Source organism: Sorex fumeus, unplaced genomic scaffold (assembly GCF_029834395.1).
Source record: "Sorex fumeus unplaced genomic scaffold, SorFum_2.1 ptg000006l, whole genome shotgun sequence".
Lineage (NCBI taxonomy): Eukaryota > Metazoa > Chordata > Mammalia > Eulipotyphla > Soricidae > Sorex > Sorex fumeus.
In genome coordinates, this window is record NW_026606063.1 from 21,611,983 (window position 1) to 21,625,103 (window position 13,121).

Sequence of the window (13,121 nt, forward strand, 5' to 3'; positions counted from 1 at the left end):
TTTCCCTCTTGAATGTCAATTCCAAGAGAGCAGAGATTTTGTCAGGTTTGTTAACTTCGGAGCACAGTGCCTGGCTAATAATAACAGCACTCAGCACAAAGCTGTCAAGTGAGTCCTTCTGGGGGGAAGTTCAGGGGGGTCTAGGACATTCCGGGCTTTCACCTGCTCATGGCGGGACCCGCTCAGGTCGCCTGCTCCAGACCTTCCAGCAGTGAGACGGGAGCATCAGGCCCATCTCCCTCAGAACTACAAGGCACAAGAGAGAATAGACAAAAGGGACTTTCTCCAAGCTAAGAATAATGCAGAAAGCATTCATGCTACCAGGAGGAAGGATGTTGGCACCCGATGTGGCACCCGATATAGGCCATCTCCAGAATCCCTGCATGGGGCAGTTCAGAGACTCACTCAGAGTCTCACAGCAGACCCTGAAGACTCCTCCCTGGGATGAGAGGTCACACCCACTCTCACAGAGCCCTGACTGCTCAGAAGCTGGCGTTGGCTGCAACCTGGCCCCTTTTAGGAAAGTCTCCCCCGCCTGAGCTGGAGTTGGCTGGACCACAGCAACTTGAGCCTGCAGAGAGGACACTGCCCCTGCTTTATTCCAAGAGGCAGAGCACACCCAGGAAAGTGCCCCGTCTCCGGCTCCCAGCTCCCACAGAGATGAACGAATGGGCTTCTGCTTCAGAACCCGTCCACCGTGGAGGTAACAGAGGCCACAGGTGTCAGGGAAGATCCCAGCCCAGATGGGCTGGCATCTAGCTGAGCTCAACCTTTCCTAAGCCCAGGAAAGCTCGTGTGAGGCTGTGGTAACCTCAGTTCCCTTGGAGCCTGCTCTGAATGGAATTGTTTCCGCCCCCCCCCCCCCCGCCCCAAGTTTTCTTCTTTCCAAGAAGCTTCAGACATAACCCTGATCTGGGAACAGAGTCATTCCAGAGGAAGCAGTTCATCGGGAAGAGATTGTGGGGGTCTATCCACAGGAACCCCTCCCCTCCAGTCCTCATAAGGAAAAAAGGGTCGGAGACTCAGACCCAGTGCAGGAGGCCACGGGAAGATAAAGAGAAATGGAGACATGTCTCTGGGTCCATGAATGCTGAGAATTGGCGACCAGAGCAAGAGAGAACCAGGATGGCTCCCCTGAGTTTTCCGAGAAGCCATGGACCTGCCACAAATGGCCCCACATTCTATTCTTTTGCCCTGGGGGGAAAACCCATCTGGGGAAGCTCTTCAGATGGGGTTTGGTCTGTCATTTCCCAAGCACCCCAGAGCAGCTGCTACCCACTTGTCCATGTGATAAGTAGTGGGTCTCTGCAGATATGACTTGGATCAAGCCAGCCTCTGACTTCCTGTGCAGACTTAAGAGGTCCCCTGTTTTCTTTCCAGAGCCTGCTGGATTCCTTCTATAAGAAAGAAGGCAGCAGGCCCTGGAAGAAATGAAGGGGAGCAGTGCAGAATGGTTAGCAGCATCCCTGGGGGCCACCCATGAGATGCAATTGTGACAATAAATGGAATTCCCAGGACCGGATAGATAGGACAGTGTCCGTGGGAGACCTGCCCCATCTGCCCTGCTCAGCCTCCCGGGGATTCCTGAGCATCTGGTGATGCTGCTGGAACTCACTGAGATTTGTCCAGCATAATCCCAGGTCATCCCCTTTTGTCCTTGTGTGATTGGTAATAGCAGCAACGTCTGTTTGAGGCCACGGTCAATGCAAGGTCAGTGTATGACTTGTGTGTTCACCTGCAATAGAGGAGCTCGCAGTTAACAGAACCTGCAAGCCAAAGTTGTTGTCTTCACAGCTTATGAAAGAGAGAGAGAGAAAGAGAGAGATTTCAAGAAATATAATATCTGCAAAGGTGCAAACTTGCATCTTATATCTGCTGCAATCAGAAAAAAAGTGCCTACAATTCATTCTGAGAAAAGGGGTGACCAATTTTCATTCTTCCTTCCATTACTTTCCTTTCTTTATCCCATAGAACTATAAACTAGAAAGGCAGGTGGGGAATAAAGTACTATGTGACCTTATTTTTTCCCCAATTTTTATTGAGACATGTGATATAATTCTGTTTTATTTATTTATTTATTTATTTATCTATTTATTTATTTATTTTTGTATCATACCCAGCGATGCTCAGGGATTACTCCTGGCTCTGCACTCAGAAATTACATCTGGCGGTGCTCAGGGAACCATATGGGATACCCATGTTCACTCGGCCATGTGCAAATAAAACACCCTACATGCTGTACTATCACTCTGGCCCCTAATTCTGCTTTAGAATATGTGAATCAAGAGGAAATTAGGCAGAAGCATGTTTTCTAGGAACCATCATGTGCCAAGGATATGTTATTTTACATTTCATTTGCTACTTAACAGGCTCCCTGGCATGAGACATGAAGAAGGTTCACCAGGTGAAATGAAGTCCTACACAAGCTAGATGTTGGGCCAGGTGGGTCATGTTCTCATCATAGGCAAGTTGAAAAACAGCATGAGACAACATTCACTTGCTGATGAACCAAGCAAGTCAATCTGGGGTAACATCTTCCGTGCTAAGCGCTCTGCTCTAGGACAGGAGACGGTAGCTAAAACTCCACTGAGAGAAAGGTGCCAGAGATTTACAGTGAAATAAGGATCACCAGGGGTTTGTGCAACCAACATCATGTAATAGGGCTCAATAGGTTGAGTAACCAACATCATGTAATAGGGCTCAAGAAAGCACTCTGTGGTTGCACAGAAAAGGAGACCCTCATTCTCTGCTTATGGGAATGTCGACTTGTCCAGCCTTTCAAGAAAACAATATGGACACTCCTCAAAAGCCTAGAAATGACCATATGATCCAGGAATTCCACTTTGGGAGATATACCTCAAGGGTCCAAGAACAAAATGCAGAAAAGACATTTGCATTATTTTTTTTTTAATTTTTATTAGTGAGACACCATGAGGTACAGTTGTAGACTTACAAATTTTTGTGCTTGGGTTTCAATTATGCAATGATCAAATACCCATCCCTCCACCAGTGCCCATTTCCCACCACCACGGATCCCAGTATCCCTCCCACCCCCCAATCCCATCCATCCCACTCTGCCTCTGTGGCAGGGCATTTCCTCATTGCAGCACTGTTCCCAACTTCCAATTGCCAAAAAACAACCCCAGTGCCCAAGAACAGATGACTGGGTAAAGAAACCATGGTACACTTACACAATAGAGTACTATGCATAAGTACTCTCTATAAGAAAGGATGAAATCAAGCAATTTTCAGCCTAGAGAATATCATGCTGAGTGAAATGAGTCAGAGGAAGAGGGACAGACACAAAATGATCTCTCTCATAAGTGGGATATAAATAAACATATTAGGGGAATAACAAATGCCCCGAGGCAATAGAAACGAAGAACATAAAAGTATGTTTCAATAGGAAGCTGGCCACTGATGTGGCAAGCTTGGGGTGGAGGGATAGGACAGGGAGAAAACACTATGACAATGGTGTAAGGAAGTGATCACTCTGGAGGAGGAAGGATGCAGGAAGGTGGTGAGGTGTTATGTATGGAACTGTATCAGTAACAGGGTCTGAAAGGGAAGAAAAGAAGTTGCCTATCATAGATGCAGGCTGGGGGAAGGGCAGGGGAGGGGGGTGGAGCTGGGGACATTGATAGAAGGAAGTCGACATTGGTGATGGGATTGGCATTGGAACATTGGGTGTCTGAAGCTCAATCATGAATAACTTTGTAAACTACAGTGCCTCCATAAAAATAAAATTATTTTAGAAAGTATTCTGCTTAGGGGAGTTTCTACCTCAGCTGGTCTCAGGATCTGAACACAGATGCAGTGGAAGACTAAGCTGCTCCACGGGCTCAAGGCAGTGCCAATCAGCAGGAAGGAGATGCCTTAGAGTAAGCTATGACATGCGCAAGTGGTACTGATGCCAAAACTTTTCTGTGCCCAAAGTAAAGGCCAACATGGCACCACCACAAGCAGGTCGCATCTCAAGGTCAGGGCCAAGCAAAGACAATTCCCCACAAGAAGAAAGGATGAGGAGAGGATGTCATCCAGTCCGCTAGAGGGAAGTAAGAGCATCCAGAGGAGGCACAGTGAAATGCCTGGGGAGATTTCAACTCAGTCTAAGGGAGGACTCGCACCATCAGAGTCATCCACACTGGGCCTGGATGACTTATGGCCTTGATAGGTCGTAAGAAACTTGTCATAGGTGAAAATCAAGCACAAGCAAGGGAATTGCATGAGGCAAGGTGTTGGGGGCTGGGGGCGGGGTGCAAACAGGCTCTGGGGAAAACCCTGGAGATCGTTTGTTTTCAGAACTGTCTTGAAGTTCAGAGTTTGACATGTAGTGGACACTCAAAACTATCTGGAGAATAAACCCACGGATGATGGGCCCTCCCACCAGGATTCCCAGAGCAACCAAAGCACGTCAGACTGGACAACCGTTTTCTCCTCTGTCAACCAGGGGGATTCTGTCTTCCCTCCTCACCTCTTGGGGCTGTCATGAAAATGAAGTTAAAGGAGAACCTTATGTCGGGAAGATGAGATGGATGGCTGTGAACTTAGCTTTGAGAGAAAAGTACAAGGCAATGTGGAGAGGCCTGGGTTGTTTTCATTCTCAGCCCCGGAATGGAAGTTTTGCAGCCATGTCTCATTCTCATCATAACAATTCTGACAAGGAAAGGACCCCCAAAGAATTTGGCTCCAGCCTTTCCAAGGAAAAGACATGGAAGTCTTCAAAGAGAGATAAAGTAATTTGTATTTATATGAAGTCAGCAAATTCTCTTTTTTTCCTCCCAAGTTCCCACAATTTAGACTGTTAAAAGAACCATATTACAAAACAAACCACTCTAAATAAAGAGAGGAAATCAATCCCCGTTTAGACCTTGTTTAAAGAAATCATTTCAAATCCCACACAAGAAAAACATACACAGGCCCTGATAAATGCTCTGGAAGCCGGCGGGGCCGAGGAGGCGCACGGGGCCGTCTGGGGGGAAACGTAAACACGCATGCCGAGAGGAAACCCTCGGTAGTCCCCGCAGCCTCGGTTGGCCACAGGATGGCCCTGACAAGAGGGATGCCCAGAGGAAGGCAAGTGGAGGGGATGAGGAGAGCCCCGAGCCTGGCATTCAACAGTCCAGCCTCCCAACCAGGTAGCTAGTGCCCAAAAGAACCCAGCCTCGACAGCTCAGAAGACCAAACTGAGGCCTGAAGGAAGGAGAAACTTCGTGCAGTGAATGGCAGCATCATGACTCAGGTTAGGGGGTGCTGGAGCAATAGTACAGCGAGTAGGACATATGCCTGGCACGCGGCAGACGCAGATTCGATTCCCAGCATCCCATTATGGTCCCCCGAGCACCACCAGGAGTGACTCCCGAGTGCAGAGCCTGGAGTAAACCCTGTGCATTGCCAAGTGTGACCCAAGAAGCAAAATAAATAAATAAATTAAATTAATAAATAAAGACAGACTCAAGTTGGGCCGCACTGTCGTGATAAGGCTGAGGCCCCGTCACTCTGCTTCATGTAGGCACATAGGCGGGAGAGCCCGGTTCCAGCTCTGTGCTCAGTGGCTCTGAGACCAGGTTTACTCATGAGCCAGGCACAGCACAGGCTGGCCAGCCCCAGTAGGTGTGTGGTTGGAGCTCAGGCAGGAGGGACTGTGTCTTCTTTGCCCTAGTCCTAGTCTCTGCTTTCCAACTTATCCCCCCACCATTTCCACCAAAGCCAAGCAGTTCCCCCAGGACTGCTCAGCCAGGGCTGGGCCCCCTTTGACCAGCTGTGAAGCTCCATGCTCAGAATCCTGCCTGGCACTATGGGGAGAACAATGTGATTTCTGCCCTCTGGGGAGCTCCAGGTGGAGAAGGGAGATGGTTGTGGGACCGAGGGAGCACTGTGCAGTGAGTGGAGTAGAGTTTTCCACACTCCCACAGGCTACAGGTTCATAGTCATCTTCATGGGCCACGGAAGGCTGTTCTCTGCACCTGGAGATATTTGCCTTTCTTGTTGTCACAGTCCCAGCTAGCCACCCAGGCTCCAGGAGCCAGGCAGGGCTGCTTTGCTCCTCTTTCCAAATGAGTTCATAACGTGTCACCCAGGACTGCCCAAGGTCACTCTTTGGTTTGTCTCATCTGTAGACGATGGCTGTGCAGGGCTAGATGGTGATGTTACCCCTTAAGGAACCCTCAGAGCTTCTCAAAGAGACCGTGGAAAGGAAGGAGCAAAAAGATGGGGAGGGACCTCCACGCGAAGGGCCAGTGTTCTGAGAGGTCAGAGGGAAGGCATTTGTGGGATGGAGGAAAATATGGAAGCAAAGGACCAGAAACTAGGAATACCCACTGTGTCCCTTGATCAGCCTCAACCACTGTCCCCTCCCCGCATGGGCACCGATGGCCCCACAATGACCTCAATACCCCACAACTGTGCCTTCAGCACATATGGCATCTTCTCTTGTACCTGTAATCTATCCATCCCAGTGGACCTTCCCTGACCCCAAGGGCATGTTCATCTCCTTGGAGGTTAAGGTTCCTTCAGCAGCACCCTGCAGAGCTCGGCTTGGAAAATTGCTCAGGGCTGTGAGATTGCCTTGGGTGGTCACGAGCCCTGCATATCTCCTGCTATCCTGCTCTTTGCTGCCATTCGAGGACCCACCCAGTGCAGAGAGCTCTGGTTCCTGGAACTCGGGCTCGGGGCCCTAGGAGAGGGGGGTCTGCCCAGCCCACGCCCAGCCGGTGGGTCTTTTGGCAGATGCTCCAAACTTGCTGCTCCTGTCTCTCCTGCCGCCCTGTTGTCTCAATGTTGTTCCCAAACATGCCAGATTTAGCAGCAGCCACCCTGTGTTCCCTCTACCAGACAGACGAGACCGTCGTAATCTGGAGCCCGGACTGGAGTGTTCAGCTGTCAGCAGACGGTGTGAAGATGTGCCATTACATTCCTATTTAGAAGTCCTGATAAATTTTCCATTTCAGAATCGATGGCTCTTGTTCATGCAAATCCACCCCAACCCCCTGTTCCCCCAGTTACTAGAAATTTTGATTTCTCTAGGGTTCAGCAGAACAGGGAGATTGATATGCTGGGAAAGACAGGGACATGGCTGGCAGATGGTAGACTCACTAAATATTTGGGGAAGGAATGAAATGAACGAGTGAATTCGGCTGCAGTGGCTCCTTGAGCTGTTAGCGACCCTGTTGACTCCCACCCAGCATCTCTTCCTGGATATGTTCATCTCTCAGGAGATAAACGCCCTTCACTGCTGTTCTGTCTACCCACCAAGTTGGAAGCCCCAGTGGAGATGCAGACATTATCCAGGTGCCCCTGGCCCCCTCTCTGTATCTGCAGTTCGAAGCTCTGAGCTGCACCCAGGGTTGGCATTCCATCAGCACTTCAGGTAATAATTCAGTTCCTATGTGAAAGGCATCTGGGAAAATAGGGAGCATGGGCCCTGCAAGTACGGATGCTTTGATCCTGCCATTCATTAGGTGGCCCTTTCTCTTTCTTAGTTTCCTTCCCTGTAAAATGAGGCTTTGGTCCCTGGGAAATCTATTCCTGAGAGCTCTGTGGCAACTTGCAACTTCGTTGGTACGTCTAGTTCATCCGTTTATCTCTTCTGCTAGGCTGGGAGTCTCTCAAGGTTAAAGATGGGGCATGATTTCTTCCAGTCTCGTCAGCTCCTGGCACGATGCCAGCATATCAGGACACTCAGCAAAAGTCTCTCCAATTAAATGTTCTGGAGAATTCCTCACTGTCGTCTCCTCTGGGGAAAGGGTCCTCAGGGCAAATCTCACATTCTGTCACACAAGGAGGGAGCAATCTGCCCTCTTTGACCAGCTGTGAAGCTCCGTGCTCAGAATCCTGCCTGGCACTATGGAGAGAACAATGTGATTTCTGCCCTCTGGGGAGCTCCAGGTGGAGAAGGGAGATGGTTGTGGGACCGAGGGAGCACTGTGCAGTGAGTGGAGCAGAGTTTTCCACACTCCCACAGGCTAGAGGTTCATAGTCATCTTCTATTCCAGGAGAAAAGCCAAGCAACACACAAAAGGACCTGCTCTCCATCTGGGTGTAGCAGGCAACCGGCATATGTCATGAAAGGGGGCGTCATTGCCATGTCAGGCAGGGTTGAAAGTTTGTGCTATAGTCAGTATAGAGCCTGTGGCCATGATCCTTCCCCACGGTGCCTGGACACAGCCTCACAGACGTAAGCACTCAGTTTTCACGATGGTTCAAAGATTGGGGGGAGAGCAGGGGGAGGGGTGATGGTTGACTCTGGCTTCTCCCTGCTGCTGTCTCCACATGCTTCAGAGCCTGGCCTACACCTTACCTAGACGTCAAAGAGGGTTGGAGAGGCTCAGAAACCTACTCTGGAGAACTGTAACTCAATGGGATTGTGTTAGCAGAGTGTTTCACAAAAGGACAGTTAATGATGAAGATGTGACTGAAAAGGTACCAAGAATGTGCCCTAGATTCGATTCTCAACACCATATGCCACTCACTCAGCACTATTGGGTGGCTTTGATGACTCCTGGGTACCACCAGGTCCAAGCATGGAAATAAAGAGAGAGAGAGAGAGAGAGAGAAAAGAAAGAAAGAAAGAAAGAAAGAAAGAAAGAAAGAAAGAAAGAAAGAAAGAAAGAGGAAGGAAGGAAGGAAGGAAGGAAGGAAGGAAGGAAGGAAGGAAGGAAGGAAGGGAAAGGAGGGAGAGAGGGAGGGAGGGAGGGAGGGAGGGAAAGGAAGAGAGAGGAAGAGAAAGAAAGAAAGAAAGAAAGAAAGAAAGAAAGAAAGAAAGAAAGAAAGAGGGAGGGGGAGGGAGGGAAGGAAGGAAGGAAGGAAGGAAGGAAGGAAGGAAGGAAGGAAGGAAGGAAGGAAGGAAGGTAAGGGGAAAGAAGGAAGGGTGGAAGGGAGGGAAGGAGGATAGGAGGAAGGAAAGGAAGGGAGGAAGGGAGGAAGGGAAGGAAGATGAATAAATTATGTAGGTCAGAATTCCCACTCAGATCTGTAGTTTTACATAGGTAATTGATAGGTGATAACTATATAGATGGAAAGAGAAACAGAGAGAAAGAATCACCGAAGGAAATTTTCACAAATACAAAGAAAACAAACCTTAAGGTATGTATATTACACTTGAGGCAAATTGACTCTGAAAGAAAAAATCATGCCGGGAAACTGCAATATTCATCTTCACTATTATAAACAATGAAAAAAATAGAATAGATTGAATAGAATGAATAGATTCCTGCTAAGTCAGAGAGTGACAAAATTAATTTATTCAAACCCAGATACAAGCACAAATGGATGTCACAAATAATCGAGAATTATAGCCTTGCAAAGAGTGCACGAGGCAGTCAGTCAGAGAAATGACTACAAATTATTTTCTTGTTTTTTTCCCTTGGTGCCTCCCTGATGGGGGTATCAGGGCCACCCCCAAGAAGTGTGAAATGGTCGCCAGTGGTTCTGGCGACCAAATTCAGGGCATCGCAGGCGTGTGCTCCAAACCCTGGAGTCATCTCCTCAGTCCTGTTTTCTTCTTTCTTAGGGAGACAGCAGCATAGATATTGTCTTTTCAACTTGCTGTGAGCTCAAAAAAATCTTTGGATAATGAATTAGAAAGATTTCTGTTGGTAAGTTGAGACAAAAATCTTTGATAAATAACAACAGTTCTTGCAATTGCATGTATGTTCTAAGCCCGAGACGTGGAATGAAAAGTATGGGGCAATTAGTGCTTGCTGCATAATATAGAAAATGCCCTAAAATTTTTTGGAAGACTGTGTCAGTCTGTGCCATCAGAACCCCCAGAGTCTGCCTGTTCTTCCGGGCAAAGGCAAGCCCCTGAGAATCTTTCTGGTTTGGTGTTGACCTCATGCCTTTTCAACCTTTCTGCACTCCCCAACTCCCAGTCCATCCTTCAGGGATCCCCCCCTGATTTCTTTTAGGATCTGGCCACTCAACTCGGGCACATGTACTGCCCTCTCTTGAGGTCTTTTACTCCTTGCGAGTGGGAGGTCATTTTCGCTTCTGGAACAATGGCATCATTGTGGTCAAGCTGAGCTAAGGATGACTTCAGATCAGGAAAGTAGCCTGTCGGGAGTCTTTGGGGCTGGTATGGCTTCCTCAGTTCTACATCAACAGTGAACTCTAACCTGTGAATCAGTGTACAGGCTATAGAAAGGGCCCGAAGCATCAGCCAGAGGAACTCTGATTTGGGGGAGAACCTGGCAGAGCTGTGACATGGAGCTGAGCGCTCACCGTATGTACTCAAGAAGGATCATTCCTCCCTCAGGCACAGCCACCGCTGCCCTGTGTTGGCTGTCACTGAGAGATGTCACCTTCCAACCTGTCACCGAGGCCTAAGACTCACCTTCTTCCCCTTCTTCCTGTCACTCTCAGTCATACAAACACCTGCCAACTGCATTCTTTGTGTGTCTTCATGCTTCTTTTTTTCCCCCTAATTTTTAAAAAATTGAATCACTGTGAGATACACAGTTTAAAGGTTGTTCATGATTGGATTTCAGTCATGCAAAATTCCAACATCCATCCTTTCACCAATGTACACTTCTCACCACCAATGTCAACTGCATTCTTAAATTTTCTGTGTGTGTGTGTCCCCTTCCTCCAATCTTGTGGTGCCATAGCACCCATGCCTTGGCATACCCCATACCCAGCATTCTCTCTTTCCTCCACTCCAAGCCTGGCAAACTTTAGAGCAGTGACCTGAAGCCCCTGGATTCTCTGGAGGAGAAAGTAGCCACAGTTCCATGTCCACCAGGATCTCCTCACTTTATCCTTCCCCACTTCCCCTCCAAGGACACGCCCATACTGAACCTCTGAGCATTTCTTGGCATCTCCATCCGATTGGATACCCCAGAGGCAGAGTGCTGCTATAAACTGTTGTCTCAGATTTTTTTTTTTTTGCTTTTTAAGTCACACCTGGTGATACACAGGGGTTACTCCTGGCTCTGAACTCAGGAATTACTCCTGGTGGTGCTCAGGGGACCATATGGGATGCTGGGAATTGAACCTGGGTTGGCTGCATGCAAGGCAAACGCCCTCCCCGCTGTGCTATCGCTCCAGCCCTCAGATTCATTGTTGAAGGAAGCTCAAGATAAATTTTCTCTTATAATATCTCTGACCCTTACCCCATGGAGCATGGACCAGTTCTCTGTGTCCACCAGCCTCTGGCACTGTAAATGCCACTTTGGGGGTCTGACTTCCCTGCTTCACTGCATGCCACACCAGGACTTGGTGGGTGTCCAGTGAACACTCTCAATATAACTGGATAATTGGACTTCTCGGATAACTGGATAACTGGACTGTTCTTGGGGCCACTAAGGTCACACCCAGTAGTGCCTCAGAGGACTTCCAGGACTCCACCCGGTGGTGCTGGATGAGGTGTGCCCTGGATGTGATGTACCAGAGGTCTAACTCGGGTCCCTATGTTTGCCTTGAATGTGCATTGACCCCTTGTTTAATTATTTTTTAATTTAAAATTTTTTTATTGAAATGCATTTACAAAGTTGTTTATTATTGGGTTTCAGTCATATAATGTTCCAACACCCGTCCCTTCACCAGTGTACATTTCCCACCACTAATGGTCCCTGTTTCCTTCCCACTCTCCATCCCCATATCTGCCACTATGGCAGACACTTTTCTTCTCTCTGTCTCTCTGTTTCCCTGTATCCTGTCTCTCTCTGTCTCTGCCTCTCTCTCTCTCTCTCTTTTCTTTTCAGCCTTATGGTTTGCAATATAGATAATGAAAGGTTACCAGGAATCTCCCTTTACATACTTTCAACACTCAGTTCCTGTCCAAAATGATCATTTCCAATTATTATTGTCATGCTGATCCCTTCTCTATCCTCACTGCCCTTCGTCCCACACACATTCTTGTGGCAAGGCAGAAACTAGGTGGGTAGAGAAAGGAAGATCCAGTTCTCACTCCTCACCTTAAACCTGGCAGGAAAGTTTAGATTAAGATATGAAATCCTATAAAGTAACAAAGTATGAGATTAATACCCAAGAATAGCTGAGATCAGCACCAGGAGGATTACTCCATAACTTAGAGGCCAGCCGGGTATCCTAGAGGAAAGGGCTATTCAGATAGAGAAGGGAGCACCAAATAAAGGATGTTTGGAGGATCCTCCCAGGAGGGGAGATGCATGTCGAAAGTAGACTATGGACTGAACATGTTTGCCACTCAATGCCTCTTTTGCAGACCAAAACACCCAAAAGGAGAGAGAGAACACAGGGGATTGCCCTGCCACAGAGACGGGGGGATGGGGGGATGGGGGTGGGAGGGATATTATCCATGGTGGTGGAAAATGGGCACTGGTGGAGGGATGGGTATCTGATCATTGTATAATTGAAACCAAAGCACAAAAAATTGTAAATCTACAACTTTAAAAAAAATAAAATAAAATAAAGGGAAAAAAAAAAAAAAAAGATATGAAATCCTAGTAAAGCAAGTGCCAACTTCTCAGAGAAAGTGCAAGTCAAGAGATGAGCTAGGACCAGGGCCAGCACCTGTGTTCAAAAGGACACCCTGAATTTCACAAGTGAGAAAAGGAACCAGAGAAAGAGGGTGGCCTCGTCCAGACCACGAGACCCGGTAGCACAAATGCCAGGAAGAAGCAAAGGAAGGTCTGGGGCCCTGGAGCCCGTCCACTCCTCCTGGGGAACTGTCAACTGGCAGATGTGAATTCTGGTGAGAGCTGCTGCTTCTCCAAATACACCTCCTTGCCCAGTCTCCCGCTGCTAGCTCACTGCCTTTCACACCCCACTCCAAACCTCTGCTCCTGGCAGACAAGAATCACATGTGTGACCTGAAGGAGTGTGAACTGAAAGAAGCCTGAGCATGGGCATCGTTTATTCTGGCAGCCTGGGTCCCCTCCCGCCACTGTCCCTTACTGCTGCTGCTGGAACAGCCCCATCTGATGGAGTCAGGGGCATGATCCCAGGGCCAGAGCACAGACCCTACCAAGACACCAGTCTCCCGAAATGCGCACTTGTGAGCAGAATGACTTCAGGACTATTCTCCCTCCAGTCTCCTGCACAGCAGGTTGCAGAAAAGAGCTCTTGAGGATGAGTGAAAGACCTCTGGGGTCTAAACCCACCACTTGGCAGCTGCAGAGGCTTGGGGAGGCTCGTGGGCT